Raw genomic sequence first — 19,035 nt, 5'->3', positions numbered from 1 at the left:
TTGCCTGTCCAGTTTTATGATGTGCTCAAGCTGAGCAGGCGGCTCTTAATGTGTCCTGTCAAAATGTCCAAGATTTAAAGGGGAAACAGGCTAATTTAACACACGGATAATTAATAGCTTTAAAAAAGCAGAGGGTTGCGTTGGCACAATTCGAAGAAAAAAGACACCGTTTCTAAAATGTTACACAGAATAAAGGACCTAGATGCGTGGCTAAACCATTCAGCATAAAAACTAAAAAGAAAAGATACCAAAAGGACTAGTTACCTACTTTGAAAGAATGTGAAAATTCTGGTTTGACACGCGTGTTCAATAATGCTAGGTCGGCAATAGTGGACAACTTTCAGCAGTGTTTTAATTTTCCTAATTAAACAAAGGAATGCCTTTCTGCCTATTTCTATGATGCAAAAAAGGAAGACTCAAAATCAACTGCCATCCGTTTTTGTTTTCTTTCAGGTGCATCTTACGTGTCGAGCACCTCGTCACGTGAATAACACCTCAAAGAACCACACAAGGCATTATGTTGCAGTACTGCTAAGCATAATGCATGGGGCCAAAGCATTTATCTTACGACTCTTGGATCCTGAATTCGATTTCGGCCTAGGGCGATTTCTGTGAAGAGTCTGAATGTTCTTCCCGCGTTCTAGCGAGTTCATTCCGTATGCTTAAGTTTCTTCCCAGTTCAAAGGCGTACATTCAAGCTTAACTGACCTATCTAAATTATACCACGAGTCTGTACCCTGCGATGGACTGATGTCCAGTCCTACATACTGTACAGTACTTGCTGCCTTGCGCCTATGGTATATTGTGTTAGGCTTCGACATTAACAAGACCCTGTACTGGATGAAAGATGCTCACCAGCAATCCAATAATACATTATATTACTATGGAAAGCATCGTCGTAGTAGTATTTTAATCGTAGCAGACGCACTTGTCCTGTGACATTCAGTTTTACATAACGTGACGGGAGAAAAGGATACAACGGGTATGATTACAATTGACGGTAGTATCATATGTACATACCAAAAAAATAGGATTGAAATGCAACAAAGGCATAGCACAAAATAATAAACAGATGTTCCTATAAATTTACAAGCATACACAGGGCAGTGCAGATATAAAACAATAAGTAGACAACCATTTGGTATGTGTTGTGTGTTACCCTTCAAATGATGAAGTGCGAAAAGTGAATTATAAACTTGAGAATTAAATACTTAGTTCATCATTTGATTACAAACTAGTTTAATGCTGAGAAATCACAGTTGCTTTCTAATAATAATAATAATAATAATAATAATAATAATTATTATTATTATTATTATAAATTCCTTATATAGCACTTTTCTGGACACTCCACTCAAAGCTCTTGACAGGTAATGGGGACTCCCCTCTTCCACCACCAATGTGCAGCATCTACCTGGATGATATGCGTACTACACATCAGGAGAACAGAGCGATGAAGCCAGTTCATAGATGGGGATTATTTGAAAGGACATGATTGGAAAAGACAATGGGAAATTGAACACCCCTTACTCTTTTCGAGAAAATTTTGATTTTTAATGACCCCAGAGAGTCAGGACATTAGTTTAACATCTCACCCTAAGGATGGCACTTTTTACAGCATAGTGCTTCTGTCACTATACTGGGGGATTAGGAACCACTCAGACCCCAGAGTGAGCGCCCTCTACTGGCCCTACTAACACCCCTTCCAGCAACCTTAGTTTTCCCAGGAGGTCTCCCATCCAGGTACTGACCAGGCTCACACCTGCTGAGCTGAGGGTTGCCAGTTGTGAGTTGTAGGATGATATAGCTGCGGGCATGCTTAAAGGTGCTTGAGGCCTGAGCATTCATGATGTTCGGGTGTAGGTCCACCATTGAACCCTTTCATTCGGCGACTGATCAACTCAAAGGACAATGAAAGGGCTCAGAATGTGGGACAATGGAGGGAAAAACAGGCAGAAAGGCAGGAGCACAGATGGCAAGAGAGAGTGTACAGGGAGAGATTAGAGACAGACAGGTTTCAAACTGGACAGGGTTAAGAGTAAAGGAATGCCATGTGTAATGCAAGGAAGAGAAAAGACAAGGTGAGCAGCAGAGTTCAGGAACAGAGTGGACAATTCTGGATGGAATGGATAGCATTTGCAGGAAGACCAGTCATGAGACAGACAAAATAACAATAACTTAGCTGGTAGTTGTATAGAACAGCTGGCAAAAAGCAGGGAAAAAGGGAAGATCATTTGAGTATGGCAGATGTAGAGAGAGCAAAAGAGGTCCCAGGACAGACCCTAGAGGGATACCCATAGAGAGTATGGAAGATAGAAAAGCCTCATCATGATACCTAATATGTGTGAGCAGTGCTAGAAATCACCAGATCAGAAAAGGCTGACACATGAATGGAGTGATCCATAGTTTTAAAGGCAGGAGAGAGATCAAGAAGGATAACATGAAGGACCAGCACAAGAAAAGTGAATCTGGACTAGTGACATAGTGATAGACTAGCGTACACTTATGAAAAACATGAATTTAAAATCTTGCAAAATACTGGTGAAAAAAATAAAACAGTATAACAAATTAAGACAAATCAACTTTTAGAAGGTCACTGAGGTCATAAAGAACCACAATACAAGAATGCATCACTTAGTTCCACAGCCTCAAAAGTTGAAAATCATATCCTGAATTTCTTATTTTTTTAATGCGTGTGGATGATTTTTGCTGCTTCAAGGATGACTGGAGATAATCACAACTTAGATTCAGGTGATGTAAATGAAACCATATGGATTTGTGAGGTTGATTGTTGGCAGTGAACCCTTATGAATTTTAAAGTACATTTACTTAATGCAGTAGTAGCCCCGTTTAAATTGTTGATCACAGTCTATCTGACCTTCTAGTAGGCATCTACCATATGATTTACATAACATGACAATGCTTGAAATATAGGACAATTACATCCAGTTTTGGTAGATTGTTAGATGTTGCACTGAACTTTCAAACAAGGTTCTTCATCTGTCAAATTTAGTTTTATTAGATTTTCCTTTTTGTTGCTTAATCATTTACAATTTCTCACAAATTAATGGCTATGTAAGACCTGGAAAATGAGTGTGCATAAGCATATATTTTCAAGTAGCTTCAACAAATCCTGACATATGCGTTATTCTTATTATGCAGAGGGTATCAGCCTGTTATATCAAACATTCTTTCTGCACAGCAATTTCTTTTTGTTAAACAGAAACAGATAAAGAGCACAAAACTGGGGATGCAGTATTAGTCTTTCTATGAAGGACTGTTTTAATTTCTGCAGTAGGCAAGAAATTATCTTTTAAAAGTGGCTATATTCTTTTAGAATGTTATTAGTAAAGAGCTATTCAAGTATGAAACAACTGTCTCACCAGAAACAGACTTATTTTTAATTAATTCAGAATCAGTGGCTTCAGATCAAGCTAAAATAAAATAAAAGAGGACAGAGACAACGTCTGTTACTGTCACTAGAAACAATGAATGTTAACGCAAACACTTTTCTCCACCTCCTAACTTGATGTCATGAAAAAGCAGACTATTATGTCAGATATGATCACAATATTGTCAATAGTCTGTACTGCCTTAACCATGGACCAAGATGGCTTATTTGCTTATTCCCTTGTAGAAAATTGTAAAACGTGTAAAAGCACAACTTGCTTAACAGTAAAGCTGATATTCTTACATTCCCATTATAACATAAATATTCCATGTAGTATTCATGATATGATTGCTTCTGAATTTAAAAAAAAAAACTTTGTGTTTCTAATAAGTTAATGACATACAGTACCATCTGTAATCTCACTTTTAAACAATATAAAATAACTCTCTTATCTCCTATAGCACTACTGTACTGTTTTCTTTGTTGGTGATGTTTGTCTGTTTTTGCTACAGTATATTGCTGTGTTGGACCATGCCGGAAAACAAATGTAATAATGTTTATAATAAAGCTTGAAATGTATTCTACATACTTTACTTCTACCTAATGTTACCTCCTGTTGGATGACAGCAGAGGTTTAAGACTGATATCAAACACAGTCTACAGCTCAGGCCTCCAGCGGCCATTACCTGGATAGTATTACAGATCTTAATCAGTAGTTTTGTGATGGTTACCTACAAAACCTGTTCGATTACGGCTCTTGTGGCCCAGGGTTGGAGACCTCAGCCTTACATCCTGATGGTTTTAGGGGTTTTGACATATTGCCCATGGTTAAGAGCTATTTCAGTAAAGTACTATACAGTGTAACTGTTAATATTTCCAAATAGTCTCTGTGATCCCTCTTGTCAAAAGGAACCCTTGCACCACAGTCCATACTGGAAAGCATTCAGTTACATAAATACCTTTTCTATCTACAGTTCTTTCTTTACATTTCAGAGACTACCAGCATGTCTGCATTATTTCTGCTATACTGTAGTACACCGTAATGCTAGAAATCCAGCTCACATCCTATCCTATCACATTTTTCTTGAAATTAGTTTTTTTTTTGCTTTTGCTTTGGTGGCACTGGCCACTCTCTGAATTGTTACGATTCTGAACATGTTAGCCTCTATTTCCTGTTATCCCTACTGGTGCCACACTAACAGGTGCATTGCTCTCAGAACACACTCACATACCAACATCATGCAATATTTAGAATGTTCTGAAACTATATCTCTATTCTTTTTGTCCACAATCACAGTTTTTGGCAAATGTCAAAGATCCAGATTGATTCCCATGCTAGAGGTAGGATTACACGGTGTCATACCATACTGATTTAGAGAGATTTTCTTTTCTTTGTAAAAGCACCTTTGGCATTTCTGTTGGAATATTTATGATTGGTTCGTTAAATAAATGCATGGAAGTGAATTGACTTTTTTTTTCCTTCCCAACGAATCTTTGCCTTGGCGTTGTGCCTGCTGATTTTATTGTCTAACATCCTACAGCCTAAATCAGGTTATGCCTTTTCTGAATTAATGCTCTGCCAATGAACGCATAAAACATCTGGTTTTGGATATGTGTAGCAGTACAAACATCAACATTACTTAAAAATATTGAGCCACCTTAAAAAAAACTGTTGATTCTCCCTTTTTAATATGCAAACATATTTTGTGGTTGAACGTTATTCACCTAATTTACAACATTTGTTGTAGATGACCAGGTGACATCACTAAAAACAATGCTTTCCACTTAGTGAAAATTATTGACCTGCATAAGCAGATTTATACATTATAGCAGTTAGTATGCTGACCTTTAAGTACAGGTTTTGTGTAATAAGGTGTTTTACACAGTGAAAAGGTGATTTAAGAAAAGATACAGAGTGGTAACAATTCATAAGCACCAACAAGATTCCATCCCCTGCATCGTGCCAAGTCTTAAAATGAGAATCTATTCTTGTACTGTGTGTAAGAGATACTTCTGCCCATCCAGCATCCTGTGCTGTGTTCTTGTTACTGGCCTGGCTTTGTTTACGTGCTATCAACTTAACTCTCCCACTTCCATTTCAGTACCATAGATTTGGAACATTCAAACCTTTGAAGGTTTTTAAGTGAACAAAAGGTTCCCAGGTAACTTTAATGAACAGTAAGGACAGCAGGAAGAAAGATTTCTAATCCACTGGTGTTCTGGGTTCAATCCCAGACTGAAATCTACTTCATGAGAGCTAGCCAGAAGCTAGTGACAGAAACCAGTGACATAAATACACTATATTTTAACTGTACCACTGAGTGCTTGTGAACATGGGTATCAGTATATTATCTGTCCTTACATCAGCCATTATGAAGCATGTTTTTATTGATTGCCACTATATGTCTACACATATCCAACAACATCTTCACAAAATCTTTATGACTTTTTACTTAAGACTCAGACTCCTATTTGTAAACAGTAGGTGTATTATTGACGTAAAAGATTCCACATAGTATGAAATATTTTCTTATCTATGTTACATGTAAGAAAAAATGGATTCAAGCTCTACCTTCAAACTTTTCTTATATGATGTAACATTACATCTCACTGGGATTAACGGATATGAATAGGATGCAATAATTTTTTTAAGCTTTTTTTAAAGATTTTTTTAACGATTTTTTTAAGTCTTAAGCCAAGATCTTTAGGGGAAATAATTTTAAAAGGTCTAGCTACATAGAAATTATAGTAGACTAAAATTTTGTGTTGTTACAATTCTTAAGGCAGAAAGAGAGGATACATTATGTTGCATTTTGATCATGAGCAATTAAAAAATATAAATTTAATAATAAGTGTTTTATTTTTATTATTTGGTTCACTATTTGCACATTTGCTCTTGTTCTGAATAATTCACTGTTACTCGGTTGGCTTTGACAAATTACCAATCTAGAAACTAGTTAAAATAGTTTAAAACTTACCAGAACACACGCAATAATACCCATCCATCTATTTTCTAACCATTTTTTCCAATACAGGGTCTCGGGGGAGCTGGAGCCTATCCCAGAAAGCAGAATGTGCAAGGCAGGATACACCCTGGACAGGATGCCAGTCCATCGCAGGGCACACACAGATACAAACACACACACTCACACCAAGGCCAATTTTCTCAGAAGCCAATTAACCTACCAGTTAACTGGACTGTGGGATGAAAACAGAGCACCTGGAGGACATCCACTTGAACACAGGGACAACATACAAATTCCATGCAGGCAGCACCCCAGGAACTGAACCCACAGCCCTGGCACTGTGAGGCAGCAATACTAACCGCTGTGCCAACGTGCCACCCACGCAATAAGACATACGACAAAAAAAGTGAAAAAGTGGACATGCTAATTACAGAACTATTCCTTGAACGTAAAGAACTGGTATCTGTCATGCATTTCACTCCTGTTTCATTTTAACTTACGTTCCATGAAAATATTAATCTTCATCATTCTCCCTTCTTAGCAAGTAACTATTCATATAATTATTTATATAACCCCATTATTGTTGTCTAAAGGCAAAAACGAAACACGTAAATCCCCACAAATGCTTAGAATCCGTAAGATAAATCAGAAGAGATCTACACTGACTAAAGGCCTTTATTCTTGCTGACAACACTTTTCAATTTTGTGTAACAATAACATCCAACCCATGCATGCTTCTTGGCAATTAATCAGTGAGATCATTACCCAAGGATTTTTACTGTTGTGGTTATTTATAGCCAACAATAGCCTAAGGATGAACAACAAAACATCACTCAAGTTATATATAATAAGTCCTTCTGTGCTTTGAAACAGAAAATACAGATTCCTAATGTAACAAGCAAATATTAATGTTCAAAGCACAAGCACTTAAAAGTTTAAGTAACTCTTAAATTGGTATCCTGATTAGGTTTGCATCACTTCCCAATTTTTTTTGTTTGCATTTTTATGCAAAAACAATTAATAAAGGACAAAGCAGATGTTAGGTTAGCAAAATGGTAAGGTTTACAGTCCACCACTCTACTGAGGTAAGAACAGTGACCTTGACTTCCACTGAGGCTTAAGATTCCGTTAGAAAGAACCATGAAGAGATACACATTCTATCAACTATGATCTTCCACAAAACGTCTAGCTGCGAAAGAATCAAAGCGTACTCGTTATGATTAAAGACCAATACACTGTACTGTTGAGTATACTGACTAGTGACAGTATTTCATTAGGCATAGCCACAACTAGGAAGAAATGTATTATATCTTATAATTTATCTAAATCATTTTAAAGCTAACGGAATTCAATAAAATAATTAAAGCTGGATAATTAATGAAACAATAATCTTCCAGCTATGGCAGTAATGAACAGTTCCCTTCAGGGTATCTTCCCATCTCAGACTCATTTCAAATTATATCCTTAATGTACTCACCATTGTGTAACTGATCACCCTGCTTTGTTTTCGAAATTAATTTATTGTACTTTGTGATTGCTACTCATTCATACCTAGTTTCCTACAACACACTTTTTCCTTGACATCATTGCAATGACAAGGTTTCTCCCCCCTTCAGCATTGACAAAGCACATCCTGATGTACAGAGCAATAATATTCCAGCAGGGAGGGAAGGTGGCTGTGGGGACCAGGAACTTTGCTCATTAAGGTAATCAATGAGCTGTAATGGATAACTGACAATGCTGTGATGCAAATACTTCCCACTCTAGTCCATGTGACCCCCTGCATTCCACACGTTCACAAATAACCATGGTAGGAAATGGGATCAGGCCATTATTAAAGGTGGGTTTTGACCAAACATGGCAGAATGTGACTACAAGACTCTGTGCAATGGAGTTTAAATAAAGCAATCTCAATCAAAAAACATGCTTGAGAATTTGGGTTTTCTGCTTGATCTTGATAATTCAGGGTACCTTGGGAAGACATTCTGTGACATTTTGATATGGGATGAGAGTGAAAAGGTCTTTTCCCATCAGTTTAACCTGGAAGGTGAAGCCTGGGTCTGAAAGCAACAAAATTTGTAAGAAATCTCCTGCGAATAATTAGCAAATGACTTGTTGGGATACTTTGCTTTAGGTATTTAGATTTAGACAATTAGTTTAGAATTGAAAGCCGATATCGTTCAAAATGTCAGACAATGGGTTACAACCATGCTGTGCATGATTTATGTCTTTCAGGAACATTTTGATGCAAATTTTAAATATAGTTGAATTGTAATGCATCAGCTAAATCAAGAGTTGGAGGATTTGATGCTATTATTTGCTTCTTCACATTCTGACACTCACACTGGGATGTTTTAGAAATAGGAAAACATGCATTTGTGCAGGAGAACTGTAAAATGGTTTGTCGCATAAGCCATGTTACATCACTGATTGCGGTCGCCTGCCCTCTGACTCAAAGGCCTGATTGTCAGAGTCAGTGACCACGTTAGTCTTGTAAGGTCACACATCTGCAGAAATGCTTATTTGTATGAATACCATATAAGAAATTTCAAAGTGAGTATAAAACCCTAAATAAATCTAAGTGTTAATACTGTATTTATACTTGGAAACGTTCAGATACTGTAAGTACTATAAGAACATATTTGCTGTCTAATTAGCATGCATTGTGTGATACTTTTCCCTCTCACCTGAATGACAAATAGTGTACAGTGACAGAGTTGTTTTCAGACAGTTTTCAGGAACACATTGTGTAATATTATTTCAAAATAGTATACCACCATTATTAGGTATACATTGTACACAAGAACGGTATAATCACAAAGACAATTGAATGGAGATGAACATTTCTATATTTATGGTATCCACTACTTGCTTTGCTTTGAGCAATCGATTCTGTTTCGGAAAGATTGAAACAAGTGAAAAATAAGTGAATATAATTGTTGTGTTCTTCTCTTTGCATCTTACTTGGAGCCATGTTTGAGTTTGTAAAAATATGTTGTGAAAGACGGTGCAGTGGTTAGGGTTCAGTTCCAGTCCTGGGGTGCTATCTGCGTGGAGTTTTTATCTTCTCCCTGTGTTTATGCGAGTTTCCTCCAGGTGCTCTGGTTTCCTCCTAAAAACCAAAGAAATACTGGTAGGTTAATTGGCTTCTGGGAAAATTGGCCCTGGTGCAAGTGTGTGTCTGTGGCGACCTGTCCATGATGTATCCTTCCTTGTGCCTTTTGCTCGCCGGGCTCCCTGCAACCCTGAAGGATGGGTTAGAAAATGGATGGATGTTGTGCAAAAACGGTGTGGGTTATCTGTAATATCCTTTTTATTGGCACTGCAATTCTGGAACTAGAGGCAAGACAAAGAAGTAGTGAGGGGTCAGAACAAGAAATGCATGGAGAAGAAAGCAACCAATGTGCCAGTATTGGACGAGAAAAAGACAGAACAGACAAGAAGCTGAACACAAAGCAAGAAGAACTGATCAATGCCAGACCAAAGAATCGTGGATTTGGCAGGTGCAACATGGATGCAACCAGCTGTCTGAATTTAAGGAGGAAACTTAGGCAGGCCTTCAACCAGCAGTGGAGAGGAGCTGCTGATGATCATGAAGAGAATTCTAATGGTCATCACATCCATTCGCAGTTTAGTTACTTGCATCTTAACAAAATAAATAAGAAAGAAAACACAATGAGTGTGCATATACAAATTTACTCTTTCACTCCAGTGCATGGTGAGTTGTATAGGTTGAACATTAGATAGAAATACTACATTAAACAAGAATTGATTCCAGTTTTGAAAGGGCAGTGCACATGTCAGTCTTGAAAACACTGCAGGTTCCCTGAGTCAAGAAAGATAACAAGTGTGTCTAGATTTGCCGTGGAACATACACACAGCTGTCACTGATCTGAAGCGTAAGTATAGATCCATAACTTGTATTCATCAATCACTAATAGCATCTCTCTGAAGTAATTTAGGCTTTTAAAGAACATGTCTGTTAAAATATAATAAAGTGGCACCAGGCAGCAGTTATTTTTCTGCTTGTTAAGGGATTTTTACCCCTACTTTGAATTTGATCGTATATTAAAAATGTCTCCAAGAGCTGTTTTATAGGTTTTCACTCGTGTGATAAATTTATGCCTTAATAATTATTTTTCATGTGATATTGATTGAATCTGTAAATAAAGCCAGGGCTGGCTTATTATGGCTCTGAGCTTCATTTTCTGGCAATAACTCCCAGTGGTGCTTAAAAGTTTCAAGGCAGTAGGCATCTACTTTTCTTTCAACTCATCTTCACTATTGTCTCAAGAAGCCTACAGTTTAAAGGAGCAGTTCATGGTGCCTGAATAGTTTATTTCTTTCTTGTCACATGCTTTACAAGGCACTTTGTACTCTGCACCAGACATTCTACAGTGTATATAACTATTATTAGGAAGCTGTTTATTCCTAGCAAGGCCTGAGGAAATCGGAAACATATTTTGGAATCAAAAGACAAACTACACCCTGTTTAGTTTCCCAGTACACTGGCACACTCAAGCATCACAGAGGTAAATTACAGACAACTGTCAACCTATCGAGCATGTCTTTGAAAGGCGGGAGGTAACCAGAGCACCTGGAGAAAACTGGGAGAACATACAAACCCCACATAGCGTGTGACCCAGACTAGAATCAAACCCAAGAGCTGTGAGGCAACAGTGCAGACTGCCATGGCAATGTGCCACCCATTAAAAGCAGATATTTCTGCTAATGACAGCTTTTTAAGTGTTCCACCTAATGACTTCCAAACAAACTACTCAAAGACAAAATTAAAGACACATTCGAAAAAGAAAGGCAATGGTGAAGGGGGGACATTTTGCCATACAAAACAAGATTTTCCAAAAAGGTATCTTTAGGGAAAAACAATATTTTAAACAGAATACGTAGAATGAGCAATAGTGTTAGTTTAAAAAGCATCATGGAAATTATGTGTAACATATTAATCTATTCACTTATGAAGAAATGAATGATCAGAAACAGCTAGTTATACTCATATTAGAACTTCTATTAATAATAGGAGTTATGGAAAATATAACTACAGTAGAAGGAAATTCCAATTGATTGATTCCAAGTGATTTACTGACATTACAGTTTATTATGATATTGATCACTGTTGAACAACCTTTGTTTGATATTGACAACTGTTTAACTAACCTTCTGTCCTAGTGTCCATCCAATGCTTTTGTTGTTTTAAACTAAAAATCAAAGAAATGAACAACTATACTATTTACCCCAACATTAAACTTTAAAATACTTTCCTCAAATAAACTATGCAAGAATATACCACTGATTTTAAAGCACTTTATACATTACTGATATCTGAAAAATAAGAGCATAACAATTATTACTAATTAGAGGAGGCTGTTCAGTTACATAGGCTTGTATAGCTATATAAGCTTATATACTGTAACTTATTTGGTTGCTGATAGCTTATTGATCCAAGGATCTTATCCATCTGTTTCTTGAAGAATGCCAAGAAATCTCTATTATCAACATGAATTGGAGGTTTACTCCAGAGTGAAATATTCTTTTAAGACATCAACCATTTCCATTTCTTGTGATAGTAATAACTTTCCATTATCATACATTAAATTTCAACAAATATTTAGCCAAATATTTAACACATTTAATTTAGCCTCCATTTCATTTTTCTTCTCTCTTGAAGAGTTTTTCTCTTGAAAAGATTTCTATTTACCTTTTTTTTTGCTTGTGCTTGCAATTCATTAAATTCCTTCTTGACCTGTATCATGTTATTTTTAAATCATTTTATAAAGTCGTTTCTTTCTCCTTATATTTTTCTTAATTGATTCATGATAACATCTGTACTACTATTTTTTCACCTTTGAATTAAGCATTCTTGTATTAAAGGTGTTCTGCGTTTTAAGCAGAATCTCTCTGAACTATTGCCAGCTAATCTACACCAATTCCATATATATCCTTTCACATTTCTCTCAAACTCTTTCCCACTCCTTCCAAGTCTGCTTTCCTGAAACTTCTGATTCCGATTTAAAACACACCACGTTATGATCACGGTTCCCTAATGGTTCTCTGAACTTTCTTTTAAATTTTCCTTAAGGGCTTCCCAAAGTTATGTGAAATCCCTCATAAAAACACTTCTGTATCCCCCAAAATGATCATGGGTTCAATCCTGGGTCACGTCATTAACTAAAATACACCTAGTAATGGTGCCAAGCCAATTCAATTAATTCAACAAAGTTTGCAAAAACAAATACTATGAAATGAAATGGATCTAAAACTGACATGCTAGATAATACTTTATTTCAGAACATATTGGAAGTCTTTCTTAATAAAAAAAATAGAAACAACGCTCAACAAGAGGGCCTGATAATTAATGCTGGCATCCTTTATTGTATACTTGTCAGAAAGCACTTCTGCATTAGATGGATGAATTAAGCAATATTTGTACATGTAACTGCAGCCAGTCCTTGGATGAAAGACTCTCTTTGTTACATCCTTGAGCTATACTAAGCTATGAGCTGGGCCTTTATGTCCCATGAAGAAAACTATCAGACAGGGTTATGCAGGTCCAGTCCTGAGAGGCCACGTTGGTTTCAGGATTTCATTCTACAGTATGTGAGCTCTTAACAACCTAATTAAACTAATTATTGATTTAACTCAGGTATGGGCAAATCCAGTCCTTGAGTGACACAGGCTTCTGTTCTATTTTCATTACTACATTGATCTTAATTACTTAGATGAAATCAATACTTGGATAAGAATAGGCTTTAATCAGTTGTTAATGGAAATACACCTAGAAAACATGCAGGACTCTCTCTCTCTGGTGGACTGGAGTCACCCATTTCTGGTTTGACATTTTTTTCCAGTTCTCTATATGTAGGCAATATGAAGAAATCTTGCTGGATTATGGGACCCCTAGAACTGCTTATTTCTGAATTTCCCACTAAATACTGTTCACAAGGGAAGATGACTTATTTTTCAAGCTGGTTCCATTGCACATCCACAGCACTTCACAGCAATGGATGTCTATGTAATAAAATTATGCTGGCTGATTGCCAAGCTAAAATGCAACTCAATGTTTGTCATCAAACTGAAGTTCCAGCCTTAAAGAGCTTGCTTACTCCTGCCAAACAGTTGTAGAATCAATGGTACGAGGTCTGGGCTGTAAGGATCCAAGCTTCTCCACACTATCATATAACTTTATGTGTGGGAGAGTGTTGCCAAGTTGCAGAATGGTGTAAAGTGACAGGGCAGGAATGGGTCAGGGGTGAACCAATGTCATAATCATCACAGCATCCACAATCTAATGAAATGGTTGAAGAAGAGTGCAAAGATGCTAAAGGGATTGCTCATCCATTTTTAACAACTATTATTAATCCAGGTACAGCTCATGGAGAGCTAGAGCCTAACACAGCAGTCAACACATACACGCAAGGCATAAATTAAAGACACCAAATTACAAAGAGAGCATGTGTTTGGGTGGTAGAGGGAAACCAGAAAACCCAGAGAAAACCCACATGGGTGCAAGGAAAGCATGCAGCCTTCATACAAACTATGCTATACCTGTGTCAAACTTGTGACATCACATATAAGGTCATCTGGCAACACTTCTTTCTAATTCACTAATACATTTTAGTCATTGCCCATAAATTACAAGATTGAATTATGCATACATAGAACATAATCTTTATGGCTTTTATGTCTGTTAAAACTGAGTAAAAGTTCTTCAAATTATTTAAGATGCTACAAAACGTTAAGGCACCAAACTTCTTAAACTTGTATAAAAATACTAAGTAGCGCATATCTGAGTAAAACTAAAAAATAAAGAAATAACAAGTACTGATTGCAGTACCAAAGATCAGTAGTGTCTCACTTGATCTGGCTACACACTGGACAGACTCTAGTTCAGAGGAACTATGTCCTCACCTAGTGGACATTTATTGAAGTCATCCACATTTAAACCTAAGTTGAGTAAATAAAGCCTTTCAGTTGAAAGTAAAAAGCAAAACACTATAACTTGGGCACTTATGAAACCTTTAAATAAAATTATACGTATTACTATTATTACCATAGGGGACATTGATAACTAAAAAACTCAATTTTGAGAAGAATACTCTTGTTTTTCATATATAGGCAAATAGTAATGTGATGGTGCCATTTAAGTATCTGCTTACTGGTCATACAAACACTTTTTAAAAATAAATTGTCACCTTTCCTATTTGTGATTATAAACTTTATTTAGGGATTACGCCTTTTTGTGGCCAAGATTATTACTCCTAAGTAAACTGAGCATCAATAGAAATGTATCACTTTATGCATGTGTGTATGATATATGGATTTTAGGTATTGATTGAATGTTTTTGGTGTCATTTTAATCAAAACGTCATTAATAACTGACCACGATACACTCATTGACATTGACTCTTGCATATGCACTACATCACCTCATTAATGAGAGAACTGATCGGGCACGGCGATGAGGTGATTTAACTTAAAGCCTGGTGAAATCAAAAAGGAAAAACTATATAAAGGAACCAACATACTCTGCATCTCAACAGAACATTGTCTTTTTCATAGTCATTGTCAATTCATAGATGGAGATTATTAGGATGCCATGATTGGTAAGGGCCAATGGGAAATTTGGCCAGGACGCCAGGGTTACACCCCTACTGTTTTCGAGAAACGCCCCAGGATTTTTAATGACCTCAGAGAGTCAGGGCCTCGGTTTTACGTCTCATCCAAAGGACGGTGTACGAGTGTAACACAGGCACCCAGAATCAACAAACTGATTATTGTGTCCACAGATTTATCAATGGGGAGATCCCAGTCTTGTTGCAACAGCTTTCTTGCAAGATGAGAACGTGACAATTAAGCCATGGAAGCCTTGCTCACCAGATCTTACCTCCACTTGGTTCTATGGGAAGAGCTGAGACAACATGCGGCATCTAAAAACCAAACAGCAGTGAACAGACACGTATTTGTAAGGACTCAATGGGAGGAACAGGATAGAATTCCTTAAGACAGCAACTGCCACCTGGTGAAAAACATGCATCACAGATGTACTGCTTGTATTAATTCCAACAGTGTATACACTCTACTAGCCTGGGAGATTCTCAGTAGACCCCCTGTTGATGAACCCTGCTGATGACAAATGTAACTCAGCTTAATGGATTTACCAATGTCATGCCTGTTCAATAAAATGTTAGTGAACCTGTTACAAAAGGGATTTGATTTTTTCTGATTACAACTGTATGATTTTGTTTATGGTAAGTTTCTTTTGATGTGCTTGTACTTAAGGTATCCATATCACGATTGCAGCTGCTTTATTTCTCTGTGCTACGCGTTAAAATACCGTCTAGCAAATTTTGAACTCAGAGCAATGAAAAAAAAACGTGTCTGAGTTATTGCACATGAATTAAGAAATATACGTCTCTGATCAAATATTGCAGCGCTAACAAGCTTCAGTTCCCTACAAGAGAAAAATGGAACAAAGACGGCTCCTGGTGTAAAACGTCTATCTCGTGAACATGATTAATTAACAATGATACAGAACATTCAGTTTTAATTGGACTGTGCTTTTTTAGACTGCAATTGAAATTTCTGGTCTCTGAGCCCCACCTTGTGGTAAGACGAAGTTTCCATTCATGCAAACAAAAAAGTTTCCAAAAGGTTACAGAATAACAGAAGCCAGCGAATTGCTGCCTTCAGGTAGCCTTCCATAGCTATTCTACTCAGATAGTTTTAATAACATGCATATTTATAGTTTCTCCCAGAGGAAAAAAAACGCTAAAATAAATAAAAATATAAAACTGTAACAAGCTGAAACATTTTCATGGCATTAACCTAAAACACATTAAGCACAACGATACTACATGCAAGTTTTAGAGGAGTCGAAACGAAATCTGTATCATATGAAGGCAATCATTTGGAAACTTTGCACACCATTTTAAATAATTGCGGTACTCGTAATCAAATTAAAAACACAAATAATAATTTCGGTCTTAAATCCTTCTGTCTCACCTCACACTGATTTGCAATATAAGAACGCGTAGCCGTTTAATGTTCCTCGATGTCAAAAGCACTAGGCCTACTGTGGACGCAGCTACAGTATATTAGTTCATATAACTTTACAGCATCTGTTTAATATATATATAATATAATGTTTAAGCAATAAAAAATGAAGTAGCTTATTCCTCAACATGATCATGCTCAACGTTTTAATTCAAAGCTAGATTTTAAAAGCTTTTTCATATCTTATTTGAATTCCAAACGGTTAATCAACTTACCAAGCATCTGCTGACTTCAGTAAAATGATTTCCTTCTTGAATTACTTTACCGAATATTCCCGACAGATCCACAGCTCATTACGGAATCTTAAATCCCTTTGCGGATTGCAAACAACAGAAATTAGTTGTTTGCTATACAAATCTGAATTCGCCAACAAGCGGTTTTAAGCCTTTGCTGCTATCTAGTGGAAATCTAAAGAATTACATTCCCAAAAAAAAGTCATTTTCAAACTCCATTTCATCTATAAAACGCAAACGTTGAGTCTTTCAATATTCTATGATATGACATTGTATAGAAGTATTTTTAAACTTACAACTTTTTAACATTACAACAGTCTTTCTTTGGAGAGTGTATGATTGGGACCTTATTTCTTAAAAATTATCTTCTTGGTTTCTTGCTTTCTACAAAGTCAAAGTAAATCTGATTAAGTACGAGATCCCTAACCCATCCTGTACATTCCATAAAATACAATCAGCATAGAGAAATCCTATCAAGCAATGACATTTATAACAAATAAATGTTTTTGTTTACAGGAACATGTTCTGTTTTCAATTGGTACAGTGGTGCAGTGGTTGGTATTGCTGTCTCTCAGAGCTGGGGCTCTGGGTTTAATTCCAAGGCTAGGATACTATCTGCACACAGTTTGTATGTTTTCACTGTGTTTAGGAAGGTTTCCTCTGGGTGCTCCGGTATCCCCCTATATTCCAAAGTCATACTTTTAGGTTAATTGGCTTCTGGGAGAATCGGCCCTGGTGAGTGTGTCTGTGTTTGTGTTTGTCTGTCCTGTAAGGGACTGGCGTTCCACCCAATCAGTTGCAACAACCTTCAGTCTCAGCGCCACATAAGGTCTAACTGGTGCTCCTAACGCCAGCTTTGACACATTTTATATCAAAATAAATTAAGTGCTATTGAAACTATGCAAGTACGTATTTTTTACAAGAAAATAACTATAAGAAACAGCAATCTATTTAACATGAATAAATATTGAAAGGAAAAGGAGATCAGAGTTTTTGAGTGAGCAGTGATCACCATTATAAATGCAATAAATGAACATTGGAACTAGTAGCTTTCATTGAGTTTCTTAGGCTTCACAATATGTTTTTAGTTTACATCTTCATGACCCTGACATCTTTGTAAAAGTCTCACAAATTAGGCCACTCCACATAAGGACTTTCAATGTTGAGATATGACACAAAAGACTGCTGTAATGCTCAAAAAGAGATTGGTTTCTAATAAAAGTCATGTCTCAATAACTTTGTCCAAAGAATAAACTTACAATTTTGTTTGCTCTGCACTGTTCACAATTAAAATTCTCAAAAGTTAAATGAGTCAAATTGGTAAATGTTACACCATTGGGATAAGCCTTCAAAGAACACATTCGATATTTCACAGAGCAAGGCAATCCTCGAAGTTTCTATTATGCTTCAGTCTGTGTTTAGCCTGGGATGTGTGTTGAAAACAGCTCTGGAGGCTGGTTGGATTCCACAAGCACTCAATGGATTTCTAACAGAGTCTTGATTAAACACAGTTCTAGTTTATGCTATACAGGATAGAATGTATGGATACCATTTGTTTCACACATTTTTTGCTGAAACAAATGGTACACAACCTTTTTGTTTGAAAGGCTGGTTTTAAAACTGCAAGTCTTTTTGTACAACTCCAAACTTACTTTTAAAAGTACAGTACATGTTGTGACATTTTCTGTATCTTTGGCTCTTTGTTCAAGTTGTTATAAAGTAATCAAGTTGTTAAATAAAGCACTCTGAGTTAAACTTGAGAAAGATAAAAGGAAATTACCTTTAAACTGCAATCTCCATGTTCTGCTCTACTTGCCTGTAATGAAAATAGACTGCATCTTCATTTTGGTTTGTTTCTCTGTTGTTACTTACCTTGATATCATACTCTGGGTTGACTGTTTTGGCATGATTTATCACAATTTGTACAGTATTACATTAAAAAAATATCCTGGACAATTAATTCTTCACCTGATTGCCAAGAAGAGGAAAAGGGAATCAAATTAGTGTCACACAAATGATAACAAAATTGATGAAGGCAACTGCTGTATATAAGTGTAACGCTGCCTAATTTGTCTTGAATTGCATTTTCAGTCAGAACTGTATTGACACAATTAGTTACTCCTACAGTATATATCTCCTTGCAAAAGCTTTAAAATAATGTCCACAAAGCTGTTTTTACCAAAACTAGTATTTACAGTGACAGCAGAAAATACAGAAGAACTGCTATGACAATCCATCCAATTTCTTTACTGCTTTATCCATTAGAGGGTTGTGGAGGAGCCAGACACTATTCTGGCAAGCAAGAGGCACAAGGCAGGATACAACCTGGATGGGTTGCCAGTCCATTGCAGGGTACACACACTTTCACACCGAG

At 36.6% G+C, this 19,035-nt stretch overlaps 1 long non-coding RNA gene across 1 annotated transcript in view; it reads right to left on the bottom strand.

Annotated features, from left to right (window-relative positions):
* LOC107077388 (uncharacterized) overlaps positions 1-16,750 on the bottom strand; it is a 49,212-nt gene extending 32,462 nt beyond the window's left edge. Inside the window, exons 1-2 of the long non-coding RNA XR_001478431.2 lie at positions 16,644-16,750; positions 15,250-15,302 (exon numbers count right to left, since the gene is read on the bottom strand). This is a non-coding gene — a long non-coding RNA (uncharacterized lncRNA). The remainder of the gene's footprint in view (positions 1-15,249; positions 15,303-16,643) is intronic.
* Between the last annotated feature and the right edge of the window lie 2,285 nt (positions 16,751-19,035).

Source organism: Lepisosteus oculatus, chromosome 4 (genome assembly GCF_040954835.1).
Source record: "Lepisosteus oculatus isolate fLepOcu1 chromosome 4, fLepOcu1.hap2, whole genome shotgun sequence".
In the NCBI taxonomy this organism is placed as follows: Eukaryota; Metazoa; Chordata; class Actinopteri; order Semionotiformes; family Lepisosteidae; genus Lepisosteus; species Lepisosteus oculatus.
The sequence above is the reverse complement of the archived record's forward strand: the minus strand, read 5'-3'. Positions and strand labels throughout refer to the sequence as shown.